The 13,653-nt window shown below is 51.1% G+C and overlaps 2 pseudogenes across 1 annotated transcript; one reads left to right on the plus strand and one right to left on the minus strand.

Annotated features, from left to right (window-relative positions):
- The window catches only part of LOC101578439, a 6,131-nt pseudogene extending 3,816 nt beyond the window's left edge, over positions 1-2,315 (plus strand).
- A 10,229-nt stretch (positions 2,316-12,544) lies between these two features.
- On the minus strand, positions 12,545-13,048 carry LOC101582246 (annotated as a pseudogene). Its single transcript, XR_192755.2, has one exon. The product of XR_192755.2 is annotated as a galectin-1-like (transcript).
- Between the last annotated feature and the right edge of the window lie 605 nt (positions 13,049-13,653).

The following is a 13,653-nucleotide window of genomic DNA, read 5'->3' on the forward strand; positions in this document are numbered from 1 at the left end:
AAAAAAAAAAAAAAAAGAAAATACGGTATCAAAAGAGTGGAAGAACAGAATGGAATAGAGGAATGACCAACACACTGTAACAGATGGAATTCTGAGCAGGAACAATTAGGACTTCATGGGGGGGCTGGTGAGATGGCTCAGTGGTCTAAAGCACCTACTTAGAACAAGTTTAGGGGGCCTGCCCCGTAGCTCAGTTCTTTAAGTGGCTGCTTCAACAAAGCAGTCAGGCTCAGGTTGCTTGGGTTCCGATCCCCACAACACAATACAGCCAGTCATGCCTTCAAGGCATTCCGAGCAAAAAAAAACCAAAAAAACACTACTAGAACAAGTTTAGCAAAGCACAGGGACCACGGTTCAATCCCCCAGCACCACAAGCCAGCCAGCCTCGCCCCCTGGTGGGCTGAGCTGGCCACACACACACACACACACACACACAAATAAATTTAAAAAAAGGACTTCATGGGACCTGAAGGAAAGGACAGACTCTTAGCAAGAGAGAAAGCCTGCAGGGAAGGGCAGTGGCAGCTGGAGAGCTCCCAGCTGAGGTGGCCTCCACATGGGGCTGCACCTTCCTGTCCCGCCAGCACAGTGGCACTCACAACACAAATGGTGACAGTGTGGGTCCAGGTCAGAGCTGAATGGCTAAGACAAGGTCGTCAGGCAGAAAGCCGGGGAATTCACGCCAGACAGATGCACATGACCTTGGCCTGAGCCTGCTGTCCTGGACCTTAGCACCTTTTCCTCCTCCTGAGAAGCCTTCACAGCCCTCCACCTAACTCAGTAGCCAGATGCCAGAAGATCTATAGAAGTGGAAAGGAGGGTAAAACTGATCAAGATGTCATGTGTATATGTAGCAATTCTTGAAGATGAATGTAACTGCAAACATGTGAAATATCTACAAATATTTGTTTAAAAGAAGGCTTGTAGCTCAGCATGGTAGCACAGGTCTGTAACCCCAGTATTTTGGGAGGCTGAGGCAGAAGAACTGCAAGTGGAGCCCAGTCTGGTCAACTTAGCAACTTGTAAGACCATCTTTAAAAAAAAATTAATTAAAAATGGGCTGGAGATGTCACTTAGTGTGAAGGCCATGAGTGGAATCCCCAGCACTACAAAAAAGGGGTGGAGGGTGAAGGAGTTTATCACTCTGTGCTTTCTATTTTAGGGTTATCAGCTAATACTTTACTGAAGTGTTTTCCTCTGCAGCGGCTGGGTGTTAAGCAGCATCACTCTTGTGTCATCTGTGGTGTCATGAGGGTGGCAGCCATCAGTATGTCACAGTCCATGGTCTACACAGTTGTCCTCAGGATCTCTTTACTGGTTCCAGACAGTTCTCTGACCAAGATTGGCGCTGCACACATCAGGCAATGTCGGCAGTCTCATCACCAGTGAGGTTTTGTGTTTCACTTTTTCCCTTTCCTTCTGTCTCTTGATAGCTCTTTGGGGCACTGACAATCAGCATAGAAGAAAATATCAGCTTCGTCTGGGCCTGTCTGTTTTGAATGAGCAGCTTCACCATCATCCTCAGACCCTCCCCGTGCCAGTGGCAGTGTCAATACCAATCTTTTTTGGAGGTGGGACCAGCCAGAGGTGCCACTAGCCTTACCCTCCGTGCACCTCAGGGACATGGCTTTGATCCCTTGGGGGTCCATGGTAGGGGTGGCTGGTATGAGATAAACCCAGATCTGGAATGACAAAAAGACTTGTGCCTTAGGCTCCTCAGAACTGAAAGTGATTTTGTACGTTTTTTATGGTCTTATACGATGTAAACATAGAATGAAAGAGTCAAAAGGACATGTTTAAGAAGCACACTTCCCATCCCTACAATTGGCCACTTAGTTCCTCTTCCCACTCCAGACTTTCTGAGTTGTTTTGGAACTCTTCTACATGGTAGCAAAAGGGAAAAGTGGAAGGGAAGTTGCTGTCACTGGATCCAGAGCCACCCAGCACAGTGCCATCAGAAAGGACCTTCAGGCAGCACTGCACCTTCAAACAAAAAGTAGAAGACGTGTGGCTCATCTGCGAGCAGCACTCCACCAAGATCCGGTGATCAGAGAGCGATACAAGGGCGAGAAGCAGCTGCCTGTCTTAGACAAGACAAAGTTCCTGGTCCCCGACCACATCAACATGGGTGAGCTCATCAAGGTCATCTCAGCGCCAACCAGGCCTCCTTCCATCTGGTGAACGGCCACAGCATGGTGAGTGAGTCCACACCCATTTCGGAGGTGTACAAGAGTGAGAAAGGTGAGGATGGCTTCCTGTACGTGGTGTCCGCCTCCCAGGAGACCTTCAGAGGGGAGGGGGCCGTGTGCACCTAGAAGTGAGCGGAGGTCCCTGAGCCCTTGCCAAGGAGAAAAAGGAACACTACAACTGAGAAGGCTCAGCTCACATAGTCAGGTCGTCAGGACAGTCTTGTTTCCACTTAGGAGTTTCAGGAAGTTCTTTTAGTATTTCATGCAGAAAAGCTGAGTTCCAGTGAGCACACTTAGCTTTGGAAAGTTCTATTATTTAACCTCAGCTACCTTGTTTTCAAAGTTTAGAAGTTTAAAAATAAAATAATTTGCATCCCCCAAAAAAGGGGGTTAAGTGCATAATTCCCATCCAACGTAGAACCCCCAAATCCTCCTTCATGCAAATGTTTGTCCTTAGAATAAGAATAGCTAGGTGAGATTGCTCAGTACTCTAAAGTGTCTGGTTAGGCAAGCTTCGGCAGGCAGGCAAGCGCAGGGACCCCAGTTCAATCCCCTGCACCACATTCCTCACCAGCCCCGCCCCCTGGCTGGGCTGAGCCAGCCACACGCACACAAAGAATAAGAATGGCTAATGTTGCATGCATTATATGCATCCATTCCTGCACTACTCACAGCAACCTTGGGTCGTAGCACTGTCATCACGCTTGTTCCCCAAAATGCACCAGCCGAGAGAGATTTAGACTCTTCTCCTGTCCCGCCCACTGTAGGGGACAGCCCCAGGATTTGGGTCTGGGCCTGTCTGACTGCACATTGCTAACTCTTAGCCACCATGGAACAGTTCCTAGAAGGAAGAGGTGAAAAGAACTTGGGATTTTGCAGCCTAAAGTCTACGTAGGATGGAGAGCCTCATAAGAAAGTGCCTGAGAGTCAATCTCCCACTCAAATGTCAGGGGGAAATCTACCTGCAAAGAATATCCCAAGTTTCATCAGAAGGTTTTTCTCATTCAGGTCAGGGTTTGCACAAATTTGAGAAAGGAAGAGAGCTGTACCAGAAAATAGCAGCGCTTCACACGGAGGACTATCCCAGGTCAAGCTGAGCTGCCAGCACTCCTCTGGGCAGACACAGGAGGAAGGCAATTTCTGCACGAGGGAGGCCAGTGCTGGCTTTCAGGGATGTGGCGCCAAGAGGCGCACTATACCTGGGTCTGGCCCTTTAGTACCCACCTGCCTCTGTGAGGGCCCTGAAGAGACTATACCCCCACCTACCCCATGCACGGCTGCTCCTCAATAATGACCACAGGGGAGGAATGCCCTGCTCAGTGTGAGGAAACAGGGCCAGCACTGTCCAGCAGCTTCTAGGGCCTGTGCCCAGACAGGCTTGCAATGAGGAGCATGGTCATCATGCCAGACAGAGATGATTGTTCTAATTAGGACAGAGGTGACCCGCCAGAGCCTCCTTGGCCCCAAGCTGCTCCTTAATGAGACTTCCCCAGGAGAAAGTGCCTCTTGGGGTGGGGGTAAGGCCACAGAACAGCTGGAGGCCAACCACCCAAGGCTGTTTATTAGGAGACAAAGAAAGAACTTTGCTCCCAGGTCAAACTCAAGGTATGCCAGGCAGTGGTGGGGAAATTTATGAAGTGAGAAGGCAGCAGGGTTGACAAGCTGTCACTGGCCCTGGCCCCATCACAGTGCCTGGACCCCTTCTCCCCAGGTCCCAGAAAGCATTCGCCTTGGTCCAATAAGGTTCTCCAGCCCACTCAAGGTTGTATGGCAGCTATTTCCAGCAGTCCCCAACCGCATGCTCCAGGCCCACATCTGGGTCAGACACACACACACAGACTTCACCAAGGGTTGGCACGCCCTGAGATAAGTGGACAACCATCTGTTGCTGGGGATAGTAGCCTCCAAGGATAGGCAGCTGGCTCCCAGCTTTGTAACCACAAAACAAAAAAGACAGAAAGGGACAAGTATGTGCCATCACACACCATTCCTACTCCAATGTGCTTAGCTATGTAAGAAAGGAGGGGGTGTGGGGCTTGCGCAGGATGGTGTGAGCTTTCTGGGACTCTGGGCAAGAAGGAATCCCAGCAATACACATTTGGAGACACTGAAGAAAAAGGTGGGAGGAGAGACATTATTTGCTTTCAAAAATGTTAATTCTGACACATCAGGTGTTTAAGCGGAAATTAACTTCCTTTTATAATGGAAAGAAGGAAGTGTGTGGAGAGTGAATGTAGGTCTGAGGATGAACATGTATGGAGTATGTAACTACGAGTGTGTGGAGTGTGCAAGTGGCATGCGTTAGTGTATGAGTGTGCAAGTGGATATGAGCACCAGGGAGTACGGTGTGTAAGTATGCACGAGAGTGGGAGTGTGCATTTGGGGTACACTGCAGGCTGGTGACAAGCACAGCGACATGCACTCTGCCTGTGAGCCACAGTCCGTCTCCATCCTGCCCTGTCCTTTGCCGAATACTCAGAGTACAGGAACTTGAGCCTCTGGGAGGACGGAGGTGGGACTCAAGCTGGTACCCCAGAGCGGACCCTCCTCTCCTTCCCACGCGGGACCTGTTCTCCTTCCCTTCCCCCAGCCCCTCTGCTGGGAAAGACCCTGGCACCCACCTCCCATCGCCCTCCGTCTGACCCCGCTGCTCAAGCTTGCCCGGCTCCCAGCAGGGTGGCTAAAGCTGCTGCCAGGGCCCATCCATCAGGCCCAGCACAGCCTCCCTCCCCCTGCTGCCCCCGCCACACCAGTTAGGCCCTGTCAGTACCGCAGCTGCTGCTGCTGCTGGGCAGCCCCTTTTCGCGCAGGACAGCTACCGAGCAGAGGAAAGTGACGACTCTCCCCTTCCCACCCTCCTCTAAAGCTAAGGTCTCCCCCTCCCACCTGGTGACCTGCTGGGCTCTAGGAGACCAAAGCTACGGGTCAAACATGAAAAATGTCTGGCTATTGACCGAGATACAATAACAGGCTGGTTTGCATGTATTTGCATAACCCTTTAATGCCCAAACAGGACGTGCACCCATTGCTCATTGCTCATCCCGCAGCAGCTTTCCTGACCTCCTCACCTTCTTCCCCTGACCCTGCAGAGGGTCAGTCCACTTCAGGCCTACACCTGACAGGGGTTCACTCCCTGCCCAGCTGCAGCACATGGCAAGTGGCCCAGTGTACCTTCTGTGGCCTTTCTGCATCTTAGCATGCTGTCCTGGCACCCTAAGAACAACCAAATCCCAGCTTGCCACACACACTCTGCCCTGTGCCCTAGGACCTGGTTGTGCAGAACCCCAGAGGACATAATGAGAGGCTGATGTGTCTGCAGCTGGCCATGTTGGGCTCCCGCAGGGTGGAGGGGAGGGCAGCAGAGCAGGTCCAGAGGGGTGGGCAACAGCAGTAACTGCTCACACATGATTTTCCTCCCCGAATGTTCTCTGCTCTGAGTCCCGAGTGGGAAGCTTCCAGGTCTGTAACAAGCTTCAGCTTATACACAACCAGCTGCATTTCCTGCTACTGTTTGTGTGAAGGAAGCCAGCCAGCAGCCTCCCAGCTCCACCTGGCCTCAGCAGTAATTCAAGTCTGGCTTGTGAGGGTGGAGAAAGTCTCGTCTATGAGGATGGCACATCAGAAGGGTCCTGACCTCCTGGGTTTGCAACTCACTCTCCTGTGGGGTTTCCTGCACCTGTAGCGTGGGGCTCTACTCTACAACATTATTGCTTGCACCTGGTAAACATACAGCTGGAGGGACAGAGTTGGAGAAGGGAAGCCAGGTGTTTCTGAGGAGACTAGGTTACTTGCACTAGAGCCTCAGTGTGCAAGGGAACCGTGCACATCCCTTCCCCTTCCACACCCTACTACAGCCACTGCCACAGCCCTGATCCCAGAGAGCCTCGCCCAGAGCGGCCAGGCAGCAAAAGGATCACCCCTTCCTGGGAAAGAGTGGCCCATGGGATACAGGGGGTTATAGGACGGGGATCTGGGGACAGGAGCTGAAGCCAGACCGCTATGTAAGGACCTCACTAGACTGTCCTGGCAACAGTACTTACCCTGCCTAAGTAAGGTGGAGTCCAGCCCCAGAGCTGCTGCAGGATGGGCGGGCCCTGCTGTGATGCACTAAGGGATCTTGGGACCCTGACTTCCTGGCACCCAGTGTACTCCTGCCACCAGATCCCATAGGTGACAAGGAAGAGGAAGGGGTCTCCAGATCACAGTCAGCTTGAGCCTGACTTTTCTGGTCTATAGGGCCAGAAGATGGTGGTCCTACCTTCCCATCCATTTCTACTTTTCTTAGATCTCTTTGGAGGGGCAGTAGGGTGGGAGTTGGGTGGGCTGGAAGCACTCCCCTCAGAGCCGTTAGGCCCAGTGGTTAGCATATAGAGGCAGATCTGCCTGGTGACCAAGGCATCTCTGCTCCAGTGTCCCCTCCTGTGATCAAAACAATGAGCTCACTTCTCTAAACAAGTTAACTCGTGTGCACAGGATAGACCTGGCTTGAAGCAGGCACTTAGTAAGGGCAACTGTTGAGCCCTCCAGGAAGGCAGAGGCCAGGAATGAGAGGGTGGTCGAGAGGAGGTACTGGAAATGCCAGTCTTCACACTTCAAAAGCAAACCAAGAGGCAAATGCTGAACCCTCCAGGCACTTCATGGTTCTCCTCACACTATTTCCTTAGAGAGAAAAAGCCAGGGAAACCAGCTCCCTCACCTCCACTACATCCTGCAGCCTCTGCCCTTCACCTTAATTTTGCTTTCTAGCTTGTGAGGGGCAACCTATGCCTTAGAGACAAATAAACCTAGGCTGAAACCCAATTCTGCCCAGATCCAACTGTTTGACCTTGAATATGTGACTCAGTTGTCCTGAGCTATAAAATTGTCTGCTCTAGCACCTAGCCTAGGAGTCGAGCCCCTAGCTCAGAGGTGGCAAACCTAAGGCAGGCCACACCATCAAGGAGGTAGCGTCTGAGGCCTGCAGGGACAGCACGACTGAGGCACTTTCCAGCTTCTTTAAATCACACACCGTGAGTGTGGCAGGCTCGTCTTCCTGGCAGCAGGTGGAGCTCCTGATTGACAGCATCTCCCACATACCCAGGGGCACAGAACTAGCCGAGGGCCCCCCCCAGGGAGGCACTCAGGACCAACCATTGACACCTGATTGTGTGCATGCGCGTGCACACACACAAACACACACACACATTCTGCTGGGAGTGCTATCAGGCTGCCTACCACGCCCGGGGAGGCCCACCTGTGTTCCGAGACACCAAAGGCCCAGAAGATTACAAGTGAGGCAGGCCCCAAAGCCCATCTGCCCTAAGCCTTCCTTCCAGGAAGACTGGAAAGAGAGGGGACGCCCTAGTAAACAAACCTACGCAGACTCATGATCCCTAAGTTCCAGCCTCTGCTCCCAGCTCAATAAGAGGTCTCTAATTTGGAAAACAAAGCAAGCATCAACTCTTGTCTCCTCCCCTGCTTCCTCTAAGCAAGCCCTGGGCCTTGCTCCTGTTTAGTTGACATAGTCAACTAAACTTTCCTGGAGGGTTCAGTAATTGGATCCCCATGAGGGTTGGGGTGGGAATGCCTATGGACAGCGTAAGACCCCAAGGGTTGCAGACACACCAGGTGATAGCAACAAGCAGACAGGGAGAGGGAGCACTAGAGAGGCTTTGGATTGTCCCCAGTAATCAAGGAACACTTCCAGAGAGGTCTGTGCCCACCAACGCTGACTTGGTCTGAATTAGCCTGAGAGAGGTCCTGGCAGGACCTGTTTGTCTTTGTCACAGCCGTCTCCTCTGATTCTATCAGCCTTGTGTCCCCTAGAGGCCAGTAACCTTTCCTAAGCATTGCCATGTTTAATCAAAGCTCTGCCACCAAGTCCCATTGGACTCTAAGACTCCTCCAATGCTGCTGTGAGTTACTCCTGGCAGTCACTGGTCCTTTCCTGTTATTTATCCAGCCTGGCCTCAAAAGCAGAAGTTTTCTCTATTCCCATGGAACAACTAAGGAGAAGAACCTGTTCACGACCCTTACAAGCTGAGGCCTGAGCATGAGGGGACCCCAGGGGCTCTTGGTGGCCTCCAGTTCTGGGCTTCAGTTTCAGGCACATGAATGACTTGCCAAAACACAAGGGAAAGAAACTCTACTCCTCTTCCCATTTTAGGGATCGCATTTTTCCACTAGAAATATTCTGTTAAAAGTCCTGAGGACACTTACAGACCTAAAACTGCAGTATCTGAGCAGCAGGCAGCTGAGCTGGGCATGATGGTGCACACCTATACCCTCAGCAGTCTGGGAGACTGGTGCCAGAGGGGTACAAGTGCAAGCCCAGCTTGGGCAACTTTACAGACTAGCAAGACCTTATCACCAGATTTAGAAATGTTAAAAGGACTGGAAATGTAGTGCAAGCCAAATGCCCTGTTTCAATCCCCAACACTACACACCAAAGGAAGAGGAAAAAAGGGAAAAGGGAGGAGGAGAAAGATATGGCGCACGGCGAATTGTAGAACACAGGCAAAGTGTTGGCAGGAATGGGTGGTCCATTCGGCCTGTCTTCCTTCCCTTTTTCTCTTGGTTCCCTCAAGCTATGAGCCAGCCTGGGGGTAGGGCAGAGGGCCTACGAGGCCAGCTGGCCCTCCTAATTACAAAACCTAAAGCTCTCTTGACAGATCTATCTGTAGGTGCAGAGCTGATTCCCGTAGCCTCACACAGGCTGCACCTGGGGGTCCCTGCCTGTGGCCTCTAGACCAAGGACAAGGCTGATTAGAAAAGGAAGCCTGGAGGAGGGGCCAGGAACCAGAGAGAGACAGAATCCTGGGCAGCTGGATGAAGCTAGGGTGTCAACGCCCTGAAAAGGGGCCCACAAGAAACAGAACAGACCTTAGTATTGTTGCCTCTGCTTAAGTAAAGGGAACTAGAGAGAGATTGCTGCAGAACTCCGTGGGTAGAACTAATGATTATCAGGGACTTCCCCAAACCTAGTCTGCCAGCCCTGCCCCTAATATGCTGGCTCAGTGTCTCTGGGCCCAGCTACCCCAAGTTTCATGAAACGTGCTCAGAGATGCTCACCTAGTCAGCCCGGAGGTGCACCCCCACGGCAGCTCGCACAGGCGAGGCTCAGACCAGGCACAGCAGAAGTCTGCCTGTCAAGTCGGCTGGGAGGGCAGCTTGGGAGACGCTCCTTGTGGCAGGAAGCCCAGGAGCCAAGCACCGAGCCAGGAGCTTCCAAGGGAGTTTGGCTTGGGGATTTATGAGTCTCTTGTTTCCATTTTAAAAAGACTCTAGGCCTCAAGTACTCTGGAGAGGATCGTTCTTTGGAGCCAAGACTCTGGCAGGAGGGAAGCTGGTGTCCCTGAGCAGCACCGTCCTTTCTCCTCTGTGACCAGATCAGCACTCCTGACTCCCATGCTGTAGGCCAGGGAGGGCCCGGCATGTCTCTTCTTACTATGACTTAGGACAAGGGACATGCAGAAGAAAGGGAAAAACCATGTTTCCTTGAGCTTGAGACCAAGAAGGAGCCTCAAATTGTTGATGAGTGGTAGTGAAAGTCAGAAGTACCATGGTTCTTGTGCCATCTGACTGGGGACAGGAAAAGTCACCAAGGGGACTTGAATGGCTTTCCAGGATTACTTCTCTCCAGTATCCCAGGACTTCCATTCTGACTCAAATTATGCCAACAACTTCCCCACTGAGATTTGAGTACCATTTAAGTCTGCTGCTTAGATCTTACATTAACCTGATTTTAGGACCAAACTGCCAGACGTAAGGGGAGGCTGAGCTCTGCGGTGTCCGGCCATGTGCAGATGGACACTGACAGCTGCTGATTTATCTTGCATTTCTGGAAGAAATCTTTAGCTACAGATCCTGCTCAGCAACAGTCCCAGGATGACTGTAGCTGAAAGAGATAAAGGAGTACATGATGATCCATTTCATGCAGAAATGAGCTATGTTGATGGAGGAGAAAAGCAGTGTCAAGAGGCCACAAGCTGAATGTGCTACAAACTAGGGACAGCAGGAGGAGGGACAAGAAAGAGAAATGCTGACAGTGAGAGTAGGAGGCTTAAGAGGTCCCCAGCCACGATCTTGTTGAATAAGATGCAAGCTCAGCAGAAGGACCATGAATATTGATGGATATTTTCAGTTGAACAAAATACCTTGGAGATGTTTGGATTCTAATCCACAGATATAGCCAACTGCAAGATATTTACAGAAATCCATTTTCTGTGACAGAGGAAAACGGCATGGTGTGACAATTCAACTCCATTTGCATACAGCACACGCCCTTGTGCCTTTCTGGAAGGCCATCCCTTTCTGATTCCTGCTTGCTGCCTCCAACTCTGCAGAGTTCATAAGGTTCTCCTGAACACTGAGTAAACTTGGAAAGTAGCACCCTATAAAGGTTCGTTGTTGTTCTTCTGCTGTGCTGTCCCTTGGACACCTCTACACAGCTCACAATGGTTGGCGGTCATGTACTTGTGTACTGTGCATACCTTGCGGTGAGTTGTCCACTAGCAGGAAGCAGTCACTGAGTGCTTTGTATTCTTACAGGCTGGGGTATGGCTGTAGCTCAGAGTCTGGTATATGCTAAGGGATCATTAAACGCTGAACGAATATATAAATGAAAATAAACACCTGTGCACTTACCAGACGTATTACGAGCAAAACATGTGCCCCTCCCCCCACCAGCGGTGCTCATGTTCCCTCGGACAACTGTTCCTCCACCCCTCACCACTGCTGCGGGCGCTCGGCCCGCGTCCTGTGGGCCACTGTCTTTGGAGGGAGTTTATTTCGCTTTGCTTCAAGTCAGCCAACATCAACAACAATATGGAGATGGAAACCAGACGAAGACCAATGAAAGTTGTTGCTTCTCCAGCTGAGGTTCCAACAGTTTTCAGGCTGCTAATGAGACCCAGCTAGGAGTAATCAGGAAGTGTCTAAAATTAGATGTTTTAATTTGAGCAAGGGGGAAAGAGACTGACTCAGAAGGGGGCGTGGTCTCCAGGAGAGAGAGTAGAATCCTGGAAGCTCCAGAAAAACCAGAGAATCATCTACTGCTCCAACACCCAAGAGAACACCCAGGGTGGGACCAGCATCCCTGTGACCCAGAACCTGGTCACAAATTAAAACAATTCAGTGGCCATTTGTCCTGAAACTCATTGTGTTTCAAGCCTGAGAGCAGATGCCAGGGACTGCCACCTGGAAAACGTTATTTGGAGCTTGACTATGAGTTTCTTCTAACCAGCTCACCACTTTCCAACTGCATTATATTGGTTCTCATCTCCTACCCCTAAAAGTTAGGCATAGAGGAGGTGCCTGGCTGGCTGCCTTTGACAAATTTTCCTGACCACTGGGTCCCATGGAGACCCTTCTGTCTTTTGAGCTGCCAGGAGAACTTTAGCATCTTTACCATTCATGTACTGATCTTGCTCACATTTACTGTGCACCTGTTATGGGGTAGCTACTGAGGTGAGTGTCAAGGATTTCCCACAGAGACTGGGTGTGGTGGCGGGCACCTGTAATCCAGTTCTTGGGAGACTGTAAACAGGCAGATCACTATGAGTCCAATCTAGTAGTGAGACCTTAAACACCCTGTAGACCCTTCCCTAATATATATATGGATTTTACACAAAGGAGCGAAAAACACGGAGCTGCTTTAAGAAGCTAAATCTCCCACTAGTGACATAGCTCAGCAAATTAAGCACATGTTTAGGCAAGAGCAGGGACCGAGGTGGATCCCTGGCACCATGCAGCTCGCCGGCCCCAGCCCCAAGTACGCTGAGACTGCACCAAGTCTGGGCGTGGTGGTGCGTGCCTGTAGTCCCAGCACTAGGGAGGCTGAAAACAGGAGGATCTCTGTGAGTTGGAGCTGCGTAGTGAGACCCTGTACCAAATACATAAAAAATAAAAAAGTTCAGTCTGCGGGTGAAGCGAGGGAAGCAGCAGCCCCCAAGACCACGTGATAACTGCTCTCTGGGTACGGGAAAGAAAGACAGCACAGACAGACAATACTCAAAAAAAGATTTTCCTAGATACTTGCGGACATTACCTTGGGTTACTGGTCTTCCTTTTCTCCCTTAAGGCCACACATGAGCAATTTGGGGCCAAAGAATGTGCCTTCTCATTCTTTATATTCCAACCCGCAGAGAACTTTTCTGTAGTCGAAGTCCAGTGCACGATATTGTTGGTGATGCCAAGAGTGTGGATCTCTTCCATCACGGCAAGTGTTGATTGTGTCCATTCTTCTGAGAACCTACAAAAATAAGCTGAAACCAAAGGGGAAAGAATTATAATGAGGCCTCACAAACCAACCAAGGGTGATCCGGAGGGGTCACCTTTCTTTCTTTCTTTCTTTCTTTCTTTCTTTCTTTCTTTCATTCAGGGGGAGCAGAGGCAGCTGCCTTTATTGGTGACAATGGGCTGGGAGGCTTCACTCAAAGGCCACACATTTGATCTTGAAGTCACCATAAGCTGCCAAGTAGTTGATGGCCTCCAGGCTGAGCGGGTTGGGGAACTTGAATTGGTGTCCATCTGGCAGTGTGACAGTCAAGTCAGCCTAGTCAGAGGAGACGCAGACCTCCACCACGTTCCCAGGCTGGAAGGGGAGGGCCGGCTCACAGTGCTCCGCCCCGCAGGCACCACCGTCCTTGCTGTTGCACACCATGATGTTGGCGTCCCTGTGCACATTGAAGTGAGGGTTGAAGTGCAGGCACAGGTTGTGGCTGTCTTTGCCCAGGTTCAGCATGAAGCTCTTGGCGTCGGGGGCCACCTCACCTTCACTCTGAGGCACTCCCCAGGTTTGAGGTTCAGACTGCTGGTGACCAGACCATGAGCCATGATTGAGGCCAAGAGGATGTTTCAGACATTGCTGCACCAGCTGTCTGAGGACTCCACCTTTCTTTCTTTCTTTCTTTTCTTCCTTCCTTTCTTTTTTTTTTTTTTTTTTTTTGCAGAACCAAGGATTGAACTCAGGCCCTTGTGCTTGCCAGGGAAGCACTTATTCCACTGAGCCATCTCCCTGGCCCCTTTATAAGGATTTTGTTGTTGTTGTTGTTGTTGTTGCTCTAATGCCTTCAGGGCACTTTTGGCCAGCGGGAGAGGCGTGAGGTTCGAACTCCAGCAACCTGAGGCTGACAGCTTTGTGGAAGCAGCCACTTAAAGGCCTGAGCTAGGGCCAGGCCCCCCTTCCTTTCTTTTTTTGTACCAAGGATCGAACTGGGGACCTCACACTTGCCAGGCAGGTACTTATGCCACTGTGCTATCTCCCAGGACAAGGTCACCTCCTTTAAAGGATCGCCTCCTTTCAAACGCTTCTGACACAGGAAAGTCGCCAGGACAATTACACCTGGTGCTGCCTAAGAACAAGTGAGTGGTGTGGACAGACTCCCAAGGGTCTGCTGGCACCGAGGGTGCCCCTGCGTTCAGCAGTTCCCAGGACAAGGCAAAAGCCTGTCTTCTTAGGCAGGAATTCATGGCTTCCAGGAGT

Source organism: Octodon degus, unplaced genomic scaffold, assembly GCF_000260255.1.
Source record: "Octodon degus isolate 3935 unplaced genomic scaffold, OctDeg1.0 scaffold00136, whole genome shotgun sequence".
Taxonomy (NCBI): Eukaryota; Metazoa; Chordata; class Mammalia; order Rodentia; family Octodontidae; genus Octodon; species Octodon degus.